The 15898-nt window shown below is 45.7% G+C and overlaps 1 pseudogene across 1 annotated transcript in view; it reads right to left on the minus strand.

Moving 5' to 3' along the window:
- Positions 1 to 6682: 6682 nt before the first annotated feature.
- LOC311127551 (muscle, skeletal receptor tyrosine protein kinase-like) overlaps positions 6683 to 15898 on the minus strand; it is a 78548-nt pseudogene continuing 69332 nt past the window's right edge. The window contains exons 14-16 of the transcript in view: positions 10513 to 10661; positions 9129 to 9325; positions 6683 to 7165 (exon numbers count right to left, since the gene is read on the minus strand). The product of the transcript in view is annotated as a muscle, skeletal receptor tyrosine protein kinase-like (transcript). The remainder of the gene's footprint in view (positions 7166 to 9128; positions 9326 to 10512; positions 10662 to 15898) is intronic.

A 15898-nucleotide genomic window follows, 5' to 3' on the forward strand; every position in this document is an offset into this window, starting at 1 on the left:
CCAAACTGAGCAATCGGGGGAGAAGGGCCTTGGTCAGGGAGGTGACCAATAACCCGATTGTCACTCTGACAGAGCTCCAGAGTTCCTCTATGGAGATGGGAGAACCTTCCAGAAGGACAACCATCTCTGCAGCACTCTACCAAGCAGGCCTTTATAGTAGAGTGGCCAGACGGAGGCCACTCCTCAGTAAAAGGCACATGACAGCCCGCTTGGAGTTTGCCAAAAGGCAACTAAAGGACTCAGACCATGAGAAACAAGATTCTCTGGTGTGATGAAACCAAGATTGAACTCTTTGTCTTGAATGCCAAGCGTCACGTCTGGAGGAAACCTGTCACCATCCCTACGGTGAAGCATGGTGGTGGCAGCATCATGCTATGGGGATGTTTTTCAGCGGCAGGGGCTGGGAAAGTAGTCAAGATTGAGGGAAAGATGAACGGAGAAAAGTACAGAGAGATCCTTGATGAAAACCTGCTCCAGAGCGCTCAGGACCTCAGACTGGGGCGAAGGTTCACCTTCCAACAGGACAACGACCCTAACAACACAGCCAAGACAATGCAGGAGTGGCTTCGGGACAAGTCTCAATGTCCTTGAGTGGCCCAGCCAGAGCCCGGACTTGAACCCGATCCAACATCACTGGAGAGACCCTGAAAAAAAGTGTTAAACAAATCAAAATATATTTTATATTTGAGATTCTTTAAATATCCATAATTTGCCTTGATGACAGCTTTGCACACTCTTCACTATTATTCTAAAATGTTTTTAAAAAATGTAAAAATTAAGAAAAACCCTTGAATGAGTAGGTGTGTCCAAACCTTTGACTGGTAGTGTATGTACAGTTTGGACACACCTACTCATTCAAGGGTTTTTCTTTTCTTTTTACTATTTTCTACATTGTAGAATAATAGTGAAGACATCAAAACTATGAAATAACACATGGAATCATTTTGTAACCAAAAAAGTGTTAAACAAATCAAAATATATTTTATATTTGAGATTCTTCAAATAGCCACCCGTTGCCTTGATGACAGCTTTGCACACTCTTGGCATTCTCTCAACCAGCTTCATGAGGTAGTCACCTGGAATGCATTTCGATTAACAGGTGTGCCTTCTTAAAAGTTCATTTGTGGAATATCTTTCCTTCTTAATGCGTTTGAGCCAATCAGTTATGTTGTGACAACGTAGGGTTGGTATACAGAAGATAGCCCTATTTGGTAAAAGACCAAGTCCATATTATGGCAACAACAGCTCAAATAATCAAAGAGAAACAACAGTCCATCATTACCTTAAGAAATGAAGGTCAGTCAGACCGGAAAATATCAAGAACTTTGAAAGTTTCTTCAAGTGCAGTCGCAAAAAAAATCAAGCTCTATGTTGAAACTGGCTCTACTGAGGACCGCCACAGGAAAGGAAGACCCAGAGTTACCTCTTCTGCAGAGGATAAATTCATTCGAGTTAACTGCATCTCAGATTGAAGCCCAAAACAGGCAACAACATTTTAGAATGACCTCATAAAACAGTTAATCACTTAAACTCAATAAAAAGCCTCATGGCTGTGGGTAAAAATGACCGTCTAAACCTCTCTGTGGAACATCTGGGCAGGATGAACACCCTGTGGAGTGGGGGTGTATCAGAGCCCTGTGGAGTGGGGGTGTATCAGAGCCCTGTGGAGTGGGGGTGTATCAGAGCCCTGTGGAGTGGGTGGGTGTCAGAGCCCTGTGGAGTGGGGGTGTATCAGAGCCCTGTGGAGTGGGGGTGTATCAGAGCCCTGTGGAGTGGGTGGGTATCAGAGCCCTGTGGAGTGGGTGGGTATCAGAGCCCTGTGGAGTGGGTGGGTGTCAGAGCCCTGTGGAGTGGGTGGGTATCAGAGCCCTGTGGAGTGGGGGTGTATCAGAGCCCTGTGGAGTGGGTGGGTATCAGAGCCCTGTGGAGTGGGGGTGTATCAGAGCCCTGTGGAGTGGGTGGGTATCAGAGCGCTGTGGAGTGGGTATCAGAGCCCTGTGGAGTGGGTGGGTATCAGAGCCCTGTGGAGTGGGTGGGTGGGTATCAGAGCCCTGTGGAGTGGGTGGGTGTCAGAGCCCTGTGGAGTGGGTGGGTATCAGAGCCCTGTGGAGTGGGTGGGTATCAGAGCCCTGTGGAGTGGGTGGGTATCAGAGCCCTGTGGAGTGGGTGGGTATCAGAGCGCTGTGGAGTGGGTGGGTGGGTATCAGAGCCCTGTGGAGTGGGTGGGTGGGTATCAGAGCCCTGTGGAGTGGGTGGGTATCAGAGCCCTGTGGAGTGGGTGGGTATCAGAGCCCTGTGGAGTGGGTGGGTGTCAGAGCCCTGTGGAGTGGGTGGGTGTCAGAGCCCTGTGGAGTGGGTGGGTATCAGAGCCCTGTGGAGTGGGTGGGTGTCATTGTCCATGATCATGTGATTTTACTTGCAGTCTTTTTATGAACATGTCCTGCATTGATTCCGGGCTGCAGCCAATTGTAGCACAGCTTTGTTAATGATTTTGTCAAGCTTGTTTAAGTCCTCCTTAGCTAAATTCCCTTTCCCCAGCACACAATGGCATAGGTCACTACATTCGCCACCACACTGCTATAGAACATTTTGTCACATACATTAAAAGACCTAAGCTTCCTTATAAAGTAGAGTCTGGTCCTCCGAGTGGCGCAGCGGTCTAAGACACTGCATCACAGTGCTTGAGGCGTCACTACAGCCCCGGGTTAGATCCCAGGCTGTGTTACAGCTGGCCGTGACCGGAGACCAATGAGGTGGCGCACAATTGGCCCAGCGTCGTCCGGGTTGGGGGAGGGTTTGGCTGGCCGGGATGTCCTTGTCCCATGGCGCTGTAGCGACTCCTTGTGGCGGGCCGGGCGCATGCACGCTGACACGGTCGCCAGTTGTTTGGTGTTTCCTCCGATACATTGGTGCGGCTGGCTTCCGGGATAAGCGAACAGTGTGTCATGGCAGGGTCGTGTTTCGGAGAATGCAATGGTCTCGACCTTCGCCTCTCCCGAGTCCGTACGGGAGTTGCAGCGATGGGACAAGACTGTAACAGTCCTTTAATCTCCTTCTGTACTACTCTCACCTCATCCCTCCTGATCAGTCCTTTAAGCTCTCACCTCATCCCTATAACCGGTTTCAAAAGCCTTCTTCTTCCTGTTCAGTGCCTCCTTGATTTATTTTGTGACCATGGCTTATTATTTGCATAGCATTTCACAGTTTTGCTTGACACCACATTGTCAGTACAGAAGTTAACATAGTCTGTTATACATTCAGAAAGACCATTAAGATCCTCCTCCCAATCGTCTATGAATAGATTCCAATCGGTGCCTTCAAAGCAGGTCTTTAGTGCCTCTCCAGCTTTGGGTGTCCATTCGTGAATCACCGCCTGAGTGACGCGTTGCCTCTGGACCAGTGGACAGTATTCTGGTAGAAGTTGGATGAGGTTGTGGTCAGACTGTCCCAGCAGAGGCAGAGCAGTTGAGAAGTAGGCATCATTCACATTGACATAGAGAAGGTCGATGGTCTTGTCCATACGAGTTGGAACTTTAACATACTGTTTGAAGGTAGGAAGTGTCGCGGACAGCAAACAGTGGTTGAAATCTCCAGAAATAACAACAGCCGACTCGGGTGATCGATTGCGTAGGCCTGTGGTGATTTTGTGGATAGTGTCTGAGGCCAGTTTAGCGTTTGCGGACATCAGGATGTAGACAACAATCACTATCACGGTAGCATGGTTAATGTGGCACCATTGATTGTTCACAGACAGACACCTCCTCCTACTTTTCCCCAAAAGATCCAAGCACCTGTCAGCTCTGATGATCGTGAAACCATCCAGCTCCACATGGGAATCAGGTATGATCCGTTAGCCAGGTTTCCGTGAAGCTTACCAGACTTGATTGCTGATGTAATCTCATATATGAAGTTGTTGCCGATAGTTCCTCCGTCTTGTTTACAAGCGTTTTGTGATAAGGTCTTATTTTCTTTCCTCTTGTTTCCTAGTCGACACCTCCCTGTGTCCCCTTTTCCTTTTCCTAGGGGGGGAGAAGAGTGGGGGAGGGTAGAGGGGACAAGAGTGTGGGAGGGTAGGGGGGAGAAGAGTGGGGGAGGGTAGGGGGGAGAAGAGTGGGGGAGGGTAGGGGGAGAAGAGTGGGGGAGGGTAGGGGGGAGAAGAGTGTGGGAGGGTAGGGGGGAGAAGAGTGGGGGAGGGTAGGGGGGAGAAGAGTGGGGGAGGGTAGGGGGGAGAAGAGTGGGGGAGTGTATTTTGCAAACTGACAAAATGATTAGAGAAACATTTATGTTGGTTTGTGTGGTGGAGGTGGTGAATCCCTTTGTGTTGGTTTGTCTGGTGGAGGTGGTGAATCCCTTTGTGTTGGTTTGTCTGGTGGAGGTGGTGAATCCCTTTGTGTTGGTTTGTCTGGTGGAGGTGGTGAATCCCTTTGTGTTGGTTTGTCTGGTGGAGGTGGTGAATCCCTTTGTGTTGGTTTGTCTGGTGGAGGTGGTGAATCCCTTTGTGTTGGTTTGTCTGGTGGAGGTGGTGAATCCCTTTGTGTTGGTTTGTCTGGTGGAGGTGGTGAATCCCTTTGTGTTGGTTTGGTAAACTCTTGTATTGTGTCCACATGTTATACATTCACTTCAGAGGAAGAGCACATCCTGTAACAATTATGTGCCTAAGACTTTCTATTCTAAACCCTTATTGTGGTGGAACAGTGCCATCTATCTTACAAAACCTGTACCAAACCTGTTGACCTATACAACAGTGATTTACTAGCCAAATCACACCTTTTTCCCTATTCGGTGCACTATGTAGAAATAGCGTGCCAGTTGGGACACACCCAGTCTCAGAGATAAGGGTTCCTTCTACTGCTAGTGTCAGAGATAAGGGTTCCTTCTACTGCTAGTGTCAGAGATAAGGGTTCCTTCTACTGCTAGTGTCAGAGATAAGGGTTCCTAATACTGCTAGTGTCAGAGATAAGGGTTCCTTCTACTGTTAGTGTCAGAGATAAGGGTTCCTTCTACTGTTAGTGTCAGAGATAAGGGTTCCTAATACTGCTAGTGTCAGAGATAAGGGTTCCTAATACTGCTAGTGTCAGAGATAAGGGTTCCTTGTACTGTTAGTGTCAGAGATAAGGGTTCCTTCTACTGTTAGTGTCAGAGATAAGGGTTCCTAATACTGCTAGTGTCAGAGATAAGGGTTCCTTGTACTGTTAGTGTCAGAGATAAGGGTTCCTTCTACTGTTAGTGTCAGAGATAAGGGTTCCTTCTACTGTTAGTGTCAGAGATAAGGGTTCCTAATACTGCTAGTGTCAGAGATAAGGGTTCCTAATACTGCTAGTGTCAGAGATAAGGGTTCCTAATACTGCTAGTGTCAGAGATAAGGGTTCCTTGTACTGTTAGTGTCAGAGATAAGGGTTCCTTCTACTGTTAGTGTCAGAGATAAGGGTTCCTTCTACTGTTAGTGTCAGAGATAAGGGTTCCTTCTACTGTTAGTCTCAGAGATAAGGGTTCCTTCTACTGTTAGTGTCAGAGATAAGGGTTCCTAATACTGCTAGTGTCAGAGATAAGGGTTCCTTCTACTGTTAGTCTCAGAGATAAGGGTTCCTTCTACTGTTAGTGTCAGAGATAAGGGTTCCTTGTACTGCTAGTGTCAGAGATAAGGGTTCCTTGTACTGCTAGTGAAGGGTGCAGTAGATGGGCGAAGGATCAATGTATGGTCACTGTTCAGAGAAAACAATCAGGAAGGAACCACACTTCTGACAAAGGTCACAAGGTGTTTAAAACATTTTAGTTAATTGATCATATAAATCAATGTTGTGCTGATGATCACACAAGTTTAATTTGACTTTAAATAATAACGAAATTGACACTTCTCACAAACCAATATCCAACTCAACAACCACAACCAACACAACACCCAACAAATCTCCAGAAATTGACATTAGGATTCAAACGAGCTTATTAGAAGAGATTTGTTGAAATGCATTTCAAGCTGACCGTCATTAATCTAGAATAACCACTACCCAGTCAACACTCTCCCAAAGAAAGCTGTGCTCAAGTCTATAAGAATCATTGCATCTAAACATGCTACGTTGATAAAGTATACAATATTTAAAAAAGGACAAATAGTCCAGCATAATGAGAATGCCCAAAAGTGGAATAGCAGTTTGTCTAAAAACAACCAAAAAACTTTACAGTGAATATGTGTCTGCTGGAATATGCTGAGCCTATTTGATGACATATTGGCAGTGTATGTTTAAATGATGTAGTAGCTAAATACTGAATGAGTTGACTGTACTAACTGTAGATTCACTCTCTCTAACCTCTGTAATCTGCCTCTAAAAAGACACTTCTAGTCAGCTTTGAGCTCACAGACGTTGCAGATGAATGAATATTCCCCTGGCTGGCTTTACAATAGAAACATTCAAGTTTATATAGAGTATTGGCATTGAGTTCCATGTGGATTAACACCTTCTCTGTTCTGCTGCAGCTCTGTCTCTTGTTCCATGTGGATTAACACCTTCTCTGTTCTGCTGCAGCTCTGTCTCTTGTTCCATGTGGATTAACACCTTCTCAGTTCTGCTGCAGCTCTGTCTCTTGTTCCATGTGGATTAACACCTTCTCTGTTCTGCTGCAGCTCTGTCTCTTGTTCCATGTGGATTAACACCTTCTCTGTTCTGCTGCAGCTCTGTCTGTTGTTCTATGTGGCCGGTGTCAGCGTCTGCTCGTGAATGCGTTCCAGGATACGGTGGATACTACTGAAGCTGGGTCTGTCTGTTGGGTGACCGCTCCAACACAGTCTCATCAGATTGAACAGCTCTACAGGACAGTTCTCAGGGCAGGCCAAGATGTGGCCGTCTCTAACGTAGTAGATGACCTCCTCATGGGCCATGCCGTAGTACGGCTGCATGCCGTGGGAGAAGATCTCCCAGAGAACGACCCCGTAGGCCCACACGTCCGACTCCGTCGTGTAGCGGTTGTAGAAGATGGACTCTGGGGGCATCCAGCGTATGGGGATAGCATCGTTCTCATTGGCCTTGTAGTAGTCAGCAGAGTAGATGTTTCTGGATAAACCGAAGTCGGCGATCTTCACCACCATCTCCTCTCCTACGAGGCAGTTCCGGGTGGCCAGGTCGCGGTGGACGAACTTGCGTTCTGACAGGTACGCCATGCCCGCCGCCACCTGGCGAAGAGGATGGGAAACGAAGAGTTGGCTTGTTAGCATTAGCCGTCATTAAAATATACAACTGTGCATGCCCAGCTAGTGTTAGCTTGATGGCTAAGTGATTCTTATTTTCCTATGGGACATGCTAAAAGAACCCTGTCTTAGTAATAAGTGTTTTTGTTGGTCATCTAGTATAAGCATTCTGGCTAAGTTTGACATGTTTTTCTGGGAAATGCTAACAGTTCCCTGTTTTTAGCCTCACACTGTCTGTTAGCATGGCGGCTAAGTGTGTCATGTTTTTCTATGGGAAATGCTAACACTATTAACATTTGTATTGTCTGAATTGTAATGTTGTATTAAAGAAAAAATGTAATATATACAGTACCAGTCAAAAGGTTGGACACCTGCTCATTCAGGGTTTTTTCTTTATTTTTACTATTTTCTGCATTGTAGAATAATAGTGAAGACATCAAAACTATGAAATAACACATATGGCATCATGTAGTAACCAAAAAAGTGTTAAACAAATCAAAATATATTTTATATTTGAGATTCTTCAAATAGCCACCCTTTGCCTTGATGACAGCTTTGCACACTCTTGGCATTCTCTCAACTAGCTTCATGTGGAAGGCTTTTCCAACAGTCTTGAAGGAGTTCCCACATATGCTGAGCACTTGATGGCTGCTTTTCCTTCGCTCTGCGGTCCAACTCATCCCAAACCATCTCAATTGAGTTGAGGTCGGGTGATTGTGGAGACCAGGTCATCTGATGCAGCACTCCATCACTCTCCTTCTTGGTCAAATAGCCTTACAAAGCCTGGAGGTGTGTTGGGTCATTGTGCTGTTGAAAAACAAATGAGAGTCCCACTAAGCGCAAACCAGATGGGATGGCGTATGACTGCAGAATCCTGTGGTAGCCATGCTGGTTAAGTGTGCCTTGAATTCTAAATAAATCACAGACAGTGTCCCCAGCAAAGCACCCCCACACCATCACACCACCTCCTCCATGTTTCACGGTGGGAACCACACATACGGAGATCATCCATTCACCTACTTTGTGTCTCACAAAGACACAGCAGTTGGAACTAAAAATCTCAAATCTGGACTCATCAGACCAAAGGACAGATTTCCACCAGTCTAATGTCCATTGCTCGTGTTTCTTGGCCCAAGCAGGTCTCTTCTTATTATTGGTGTCCTTTAGTAGTGGTTTCTTTGCAGCAATTCGACCATGAAGGCCTGATTCACGCAGTCTCCTCTGAACAGTTGATGTTGAGATGTGTCTGTTACTTGAACTCTGTGAAGCATTTATTTGGGCTGCAATCTGAGGTGCAGTTAACTCTAATGAACTTATCCTCTGCAGCAGAGGTAACTCTGGGTCTTCCTTTCCTGTGGCGGTCCTCATGAGAGCCAGTTTCATCATAGCACTTGATGGTTTTTGTGACTGCACTTGAAGAAACTTTTCTGGATTGATTGACCTTCATGTCTGAAAGTAATGATGGACTGTTGTTTCTCTTTGCTTATTTGAGCTGTTCTTGCCATAAAATGGACTTGGTCTTTTACCAAATAGGTCTATCTTCTGTATACCCCCCCTACCTTGACACAACACAACTGATTGGCCCAAACGCATTAAGAAGGAAAGAAATTTCACAAATTAACTTTTAACAAGGCACAGCTGTTAATTGAAATGCATTCCAGGTGACTACCTCATGAAGCTAGTTGAGAGAATGCCAAGAGTGTGTAAAGCTGTCAACAAGGCAAAGGGTGGCTAGTTTGAAGAATCTCAAATATAAAATATATTTTGATTTGTTTAACATTCTTTTGGTTACTACATGATTCCATATGTGTTATTTCATAGTTTTGATGTCTTCACTATTATTCTACAATGTAGAAAATAGTAAAAAAATAAAGAAAAACCCTTGAATGAGTAGGTGTGTCCAAACTTTTGACTGGTACTGTATATATATATTAACGTTTCGTTGCACCTGCTTGGATATGAACAGCTGTTCTTCGCAGCACAGTGGCCCCAACTCCAGTTCGGAGGAGAAGCTGCGTCCTGATTGGCTGGCCTGGCTCAGGCTGCGCTGCTGGGTGGGGCTACGGCGACGCAGGTACTCGTTCAGGTCTCCGTAAGACATGTACTCAAACATCAGACACATGGGCTTCCCCACCGCACACACACCTGGAGGAGAGGACACGCACACACACACACAATGTTATTAATAATATAATAAGCCATTTAGCAGACGCTTTTATCCAAAGAGACTTACAGTCATGTGTGCATACATTTTTACGTATGGGTGGTCCCGGGGATCGAACCCACTACCTTGGCGTTACAAGCGCCGTGCTCTACCAGCTGAGCTACAGAGGACCACACTAGTGTCGAGCTGGTAAGCCTAATTGCATACAAACCAAATACTTTATATTCCGGATAGAATGGCTTCTGTCCTTTCTGATGTAAACATAGTGTGTGACCAGAATAACTACAGTGTCACTGCGACTATTACATTATTCTGGTAACACTGGGTTCTGGGGACCGGGATGTCATGCATAGTTTGTCCCTGTCCTACAGCATACACACAGGGTCAGTAGTAGTCCATCAGAACATCCTATCATCCTATCATCCTATCATCAGTAGTAGTCCATCAGAACATCCTATCATCAGTAGTAGTCCATCAGAACATCCTATAATCAGTAGTAGTATATCAGAACATCCTATCATCAGTAGTAGTATATCAGAACATCCTATCATCAGTAGTAGTATATCAGAACATCCTATCATCAGTAGTAGTCCATCAGAACATCCTATCATCAGTAGTAGTCCATCAGAACATCCTATCATCAGTAGTAGTCCATCAGAACATCCTATCATCAGTAGTAGTCCATCAGAACATCCTATCATCAGTAGTAGTCCATCAGAACATCCTATCATCAGTAGTAGTATATCAGAACATCCTATCATCAGTAGTAGTATATCAGAACATCCTATCATCAGTAGTAGTCCATCAGAACATCCTATACATTTTACATTTACATTTTAGTCATTTAGCAGACGCTCTTATCCAGAGCGACTTACAGGAGCAATTAGGGTTAAGTGCCTATCATCAGTAGTAGTATATCAGAACATCCTATCAAACTAACTAACTCACCTAGCAGTCTGTCTATGTTGGGGTGGTCAAACTAACTAACTCACCTAACAGCCTGACTATGTTGGGGTGGTCAAACTAACTAACTCACCTAACAGCCTGACTATGTTGGGGTGGTCAAACTAACTAACTCACCTAACAGCCTGACTATGTTGGGGTGGTCAAACTAACTAACTCACCTAGCAGCCTGACTATGTTGGGGTGGTCAAACTAACTAACTCACCTAGCAGCCTGACTATGTTGGGGTGGTCAAACTCAGCCATGAGAGCGGCTTCTCTCTGGAAGTCGTTCTGCATGTCGGCAGATGCTTCTTCCTTCAGCATCTTCACTGCTACCATGGTGAAGGGCTTCATGGGCTGGAGACCTGGGGCTCTGAAGAATAGAACACAATAATAACAGATATACAAAGTAATCACCTCACATAGACCCTAAACCTAAACCATCACTGTTACATGGTGAAGGACTCCTAAACCATCACTGTTACATGGTGAAGGACTCCTAAACCATCACTGTTAAATGGTGAAGGACTCCTAAACCTAACCCATCACTGTTACATGGTGAAGGACTCCTAAACCATCACTGTTACATGGTGAAGGGCTCCTAACCCATCACTGTTACATGGTGAAGGACTCCTAACCCATCACTGTTACATGGTGAAGGACTCCTAAACCTAACCCATCACTGTTACATGGTGAAGGACTCCTAAACCTAACCCATCACTGTTACATGGTGAAGGACTCCTAACCCATCACTGTTACATGGTGAAGGACTCCTAACCCATCACTGTTACATGGTGAAGGACTCCTAAACCATCACTGTTACATGGTGAAGGACTCCTAACCCATCACTGTTACATGGTGAAAGACTCCTAAACCATCACTGTTACATGGTGAAGGACTCCTAAACCTAACCCATCACTGTTACATGGTGAAGGACTCCTAACCCATCACTGTTACATGGTGAAGGACTCCTAACCCATCACTGTTACATGGTGAAGGACTCCTAAACCATCACTGTTACATGGTGAAGGACTCCTAAACCATCACTGTTACATGGTGAAGGACTCCTAAACCATCACTGTTAGATGGTGAAGGACTCCTAAACCTAACCCATCACTGTTAGATGGTGAAGGGCTCCTAAACCATCACTGTTACATGGTGAAGGACTCCTAAACCATCACTGTTAGATGGTGAAGGACTCCTAAACCTAACCCATCACTGTTAGATGGTGAAGGGCTCCTAAACCATCACTGTTACATGGTGAAGGACTCCTAAACCATCACTGTTACATGGTGAAGGACTCCTAAACCATCACTGTTACATGGTGAAGGACTCCTAAACCATCACTGTTACATGGTGAAGGACTCCTTAACCATCACTGTTACATGGTGAAGGACTCCTAAACCATCACTGTTACATGGTGAAGGACTCCTAAACCTAACCCATCACTGTTAAATGGTGAAGGACTCCTAAACCTAACCCATCACTGTTACATGGTGAAGGACTCCTAAACCTAACCCATCACTGTTAAATGGTGAAGGACTCCTAAACCTAACCCATCACTGTTAAATGGTGAAGGACTCCTAAACCTAACCCATCACTGTTACATGGTGAAGGGTTCGTGATGCTCTGGATGTCTGGGATTCTGAAACACCCGGGTGCTGACCTGTCAACCATCCGTTTTAACTGTGGGACCAGGCTGCCATGATGGCGTCTGGGGTGCTGACCTGGGATCCAGTAGCATGGTTTAACATGGGAGTCAGCCTACTCAGCCTGCCATGATGGATCCGTTATGGGAATGATTTTACACTATGTGTGCATGTGTCCAGTTGACCCGTAATGGCAGCCATTCAGGGTGCTAGGCCATGGACATCCAGTTGACCCGTAATGGCAGCCATTCAGGGTGCTAGGCCATGGACATCCAGTTGACCCGTAATGGCAGCCATTCAGGGTGCTAGGCCATGGACATCCAGTTGACCCGTAATGGCAGCCATTCAGGGTGCTAGGCCATGGACATCCAGTTGACCCGTAATGGCAGCCATTCAGGGTGCTAGGCCATGGACATCCAGTTGACCCGTAATGGCAGCCATTCAGGGTGCTAGGCCATGGACATCCAGTGGAGCCGTAATGGCAGCCATTCAGGGTGCTAGGCCATGGACATCCAGTTGACCCGTAATGGCAGCCATTCAGGGTGCTAAGCCATGGACATCCAGTTGACCCGTAATGGCAGCCATTCAGGGTGCTAGGCCATGGACATCCAGTTGACCCGTAATGGCAGCCATTCAGGGTGCTAGGCCATGGACATCCAGTTGACCCGTAATGGCAGCCATTCAGGGTGCTAGGCCATGGACATCCAGTTGACCCGTAATGGCAGCCATTCAGGGTGCTAGGCCATGGACATCCAGTTGACCCGTAATGGCAGCCATTCAGGGTGCTAGGCCATGGACATCCAGTTGACCCGTAATGGCAGCCATTCAGGGTGCTAGGCCATGGACATCCAGTTGACCCGTAATGGCAGCCATTCAGGGTGCTAGGCCATGGACATCCAGTTGACCCGTAATGGCAGCCATTCAGGGTGCTAGGCCATGGACATCCAGTTGACCCGTAATGGCAGCCATTCAGGGTGCTAGGCCATGGACATCCAGTTGACCCGTAATGGCAGCCATTCAGGGTGCTAGGCCATGGACATCCAGTTGACCCGTAATGGCAGCCATTCAGGGTGCTAGGCCATGGACATCCAGTTGACCCGTAATGGCAGCCATTCAGGGTGCTAGGCCATGGACATCCAGTTGACCCGTAATGGCAGCCATTCCGGGTGCTAGGCCATGGACATCCAGTTGACCCGTAATGGCAGCCATTCAGGGTGCTAGGCCATGGACATTAGCGAGGCCTTAGTTAGTCATCATGCCATTTCATTTCAGCCCCATTTCCTCTGTGTTCCTGGATACAGTAAACAGCTCTCTCTCTCTCTGACCGTGTCCCAAATGGCACCCATAGGACTCTGGTCAAAAGCAGTGCCCTATATCAATAGGTTGTCATTTGGGACACACAATCTCCCCTTTTGAAGGGGTTACACATAGCTGTTTTACCAGTCTCTCTCTGCTGACAGTCTCTGCTGACCCACTGAGGAGGCTAAAGGGTGGGAAGCATCATATCAGACTCATGATCTGATGCAGCTGATATCCAGTCCCATTCCCTAACTGCTCTATTTTGGGCTTGGCTAGGGGAGGGGAAGGGGGTGTCATCATGAGGGTGTGAGGGGCTTTATATATGTATTTATACATCTGTCCCACGCTACGCTAGGCTATCTGTTGGCTAGCTGTTGGCTAGCTGTTGTTCCCAGGAGTCTCCATGTACAGGAGGAATGATATATGCTGCCCTGGGGATTATATGAGATATGTAGCTACACTCTTGGAAAGAAAGGTGCTATCTAGAACCAAAAAGGGTTCTTCAGCTGTCCCCATAGGAAAACCCTTTTGAAGAACCATTTTTGGTTCCAGTTATAACCATTTTGGGTTCCCAAATATCTCAGGAAAACTTTCAGGGAACCATAGTAAAACGTTCTCAGAACCTCCCTCCCTGCAACCTAACAATGAACGTTCCCAGAACAGGCAAAATGTTCACTTCCTTTCTCAGAACGTTTAAAAAAACTTTACGTTTTACCAGTCAGGAAAGCTATGGCTTCGTTCCCTGAACCAATGGTAAACCAAAAACTTTAGTTCCCACAACTTCCAAGGAACCAAATGTGCTAGCTGGGTAGATTACATTACATGTACCAAGATGAACAACAGATGGTCCCCCCCAAAAAAATCTAAACAAAGTTTGTTCTGAAGTGTCTGTCCTATATCGGAGAGATATAAGAAAGATCAGGAAACATTTAAGTTTTGTACATGTATTTAACCTCTTCTTTTAGGCACTAAACTATCTCCATTCTCCATATATACAGTACTTCCATTCACTTTTTAAACTGGTACCCGGCTACCTTCAGGCTAGTCTTGTGAGGCTTGTGGGCTTACTAGAGCAAAACAATCGCAGATGCGGAAGGGCGATATCGGAGGATGCGGTGGATTGAGACGCAGCCCATGCAAACACAGATATCTCTAGCTTAAACTGACGCATTTTAATGGTGATTTTTGTATTATGTTAAATAGATTTTCACCGAGCTGCAGAAATTGTAGGAGAAGTCTTAAAAACACGGCTAGCTTATTTTGGGCATTTCTTTCTTTTTTTACTCCAAGCACAGATAGGACACATGGACATTAATTTCATTAGGCATTAATCATGAAAACACATGCATCTTTTATTGTGACACATCATCGGTCTTCTGTTGTCTATCCATGGAATTAGTCCACATGTACAAAATAAATTTAAATAGTTTCCTGATCTTTCTTATCTCTCTCAGATATAGGCCAGACACTTCAGGACAAACTATTTGTTTTATTTTTTAAGACTATCTGTTGTTCCATGTAGTGAATCTGTTATTCACTATGTGTTTCTATGGGCTAATAGCAGTAATGCCAAATTCAATGTTCTATAAAAGAATGTTTGTATATATTTTTTTGATACCTTAAGGGGTCTTTTTTTGTTTTTTATTGTGACACATCATCAGTCTTCTGTTGTCGATCCATGGAATTAGTCCACAGAGCCACCAGGATGGAGATGGCATGACATATTCACCAGGATGGAGATGGCATGACATATTCACCAGGATGGAGATGGCATGACATATTCACCAGGATGGAGATGGCATGACATATTCACCAGGATGGAGCTAGCATGACATATTCACCAGGATGGAGATGGCATGACATATTCACCATGATGGAGATGGCATGACATATTCACCAGGATGGAGCTAGCATGACATATTCACCAGGATGGAGCTAGCATGACATATTCACCAGGATGGAGATGGCATGACATATTCACCAGGATGGAGATGGCATGACATATTCACCAGGATGGAGATGGCATGACATATTCACCAGGATGGAGCTAGCATGACATATTCACCAGGATGGAGATGGCATGACATATTCACCAGGATGGAGCTAGCATGACATATTCACCAGGATGGAGATGGCATGACATATTCACCAGGATGGAGATGGCATGACATATTCACCAGGATGGAGATGGCATGACATATTCACCAGGATGGAACTAGCATGACATATTCACCAGGATGGAGCTAGCATGACATATTCACCAGGATGGAGATGGCATGACATATTCACCAGGATGGACCTGGCATGACATATTCACCAGGATGGAGATGGCATGACATATTCACCAGGATGGAACTAGCATGACATATTCACCAGGATGGAGCTAGCATGACATATTCACCAGGATGGAGCTAGCATGACATATTCACCAGGATGGAGATGGCATGACATATTCACCAGGATGGAGATGGCATGACATATTCACCAGGATGGAGCTAGCATGACATATTCACCAGGATGGAGATGGCATGACATATTCACCAGGATGGAGATGGCATGACATATTCACCAGGATGGAGCTAGCATGACATATTCACCAGGATGGAACTAGCATGACATATTCACCAGGATGGAGATGGCATAACATGTTTTGTTATGCATA

The sequence above is a fragment of the Coregonus lavaretus genome (genome assembly GCF_964263955.1).
Source record: "Coregonus lavaretus genome assembly, chromosome: 4".
NCBI classification, from domain to species: domain Eukaryota; kingdom Metazoa; phylum Chordata; class Actinopteri; order Salmoniformes; family Salmonidae; genus Coregonus; species Coregonus lavaretus.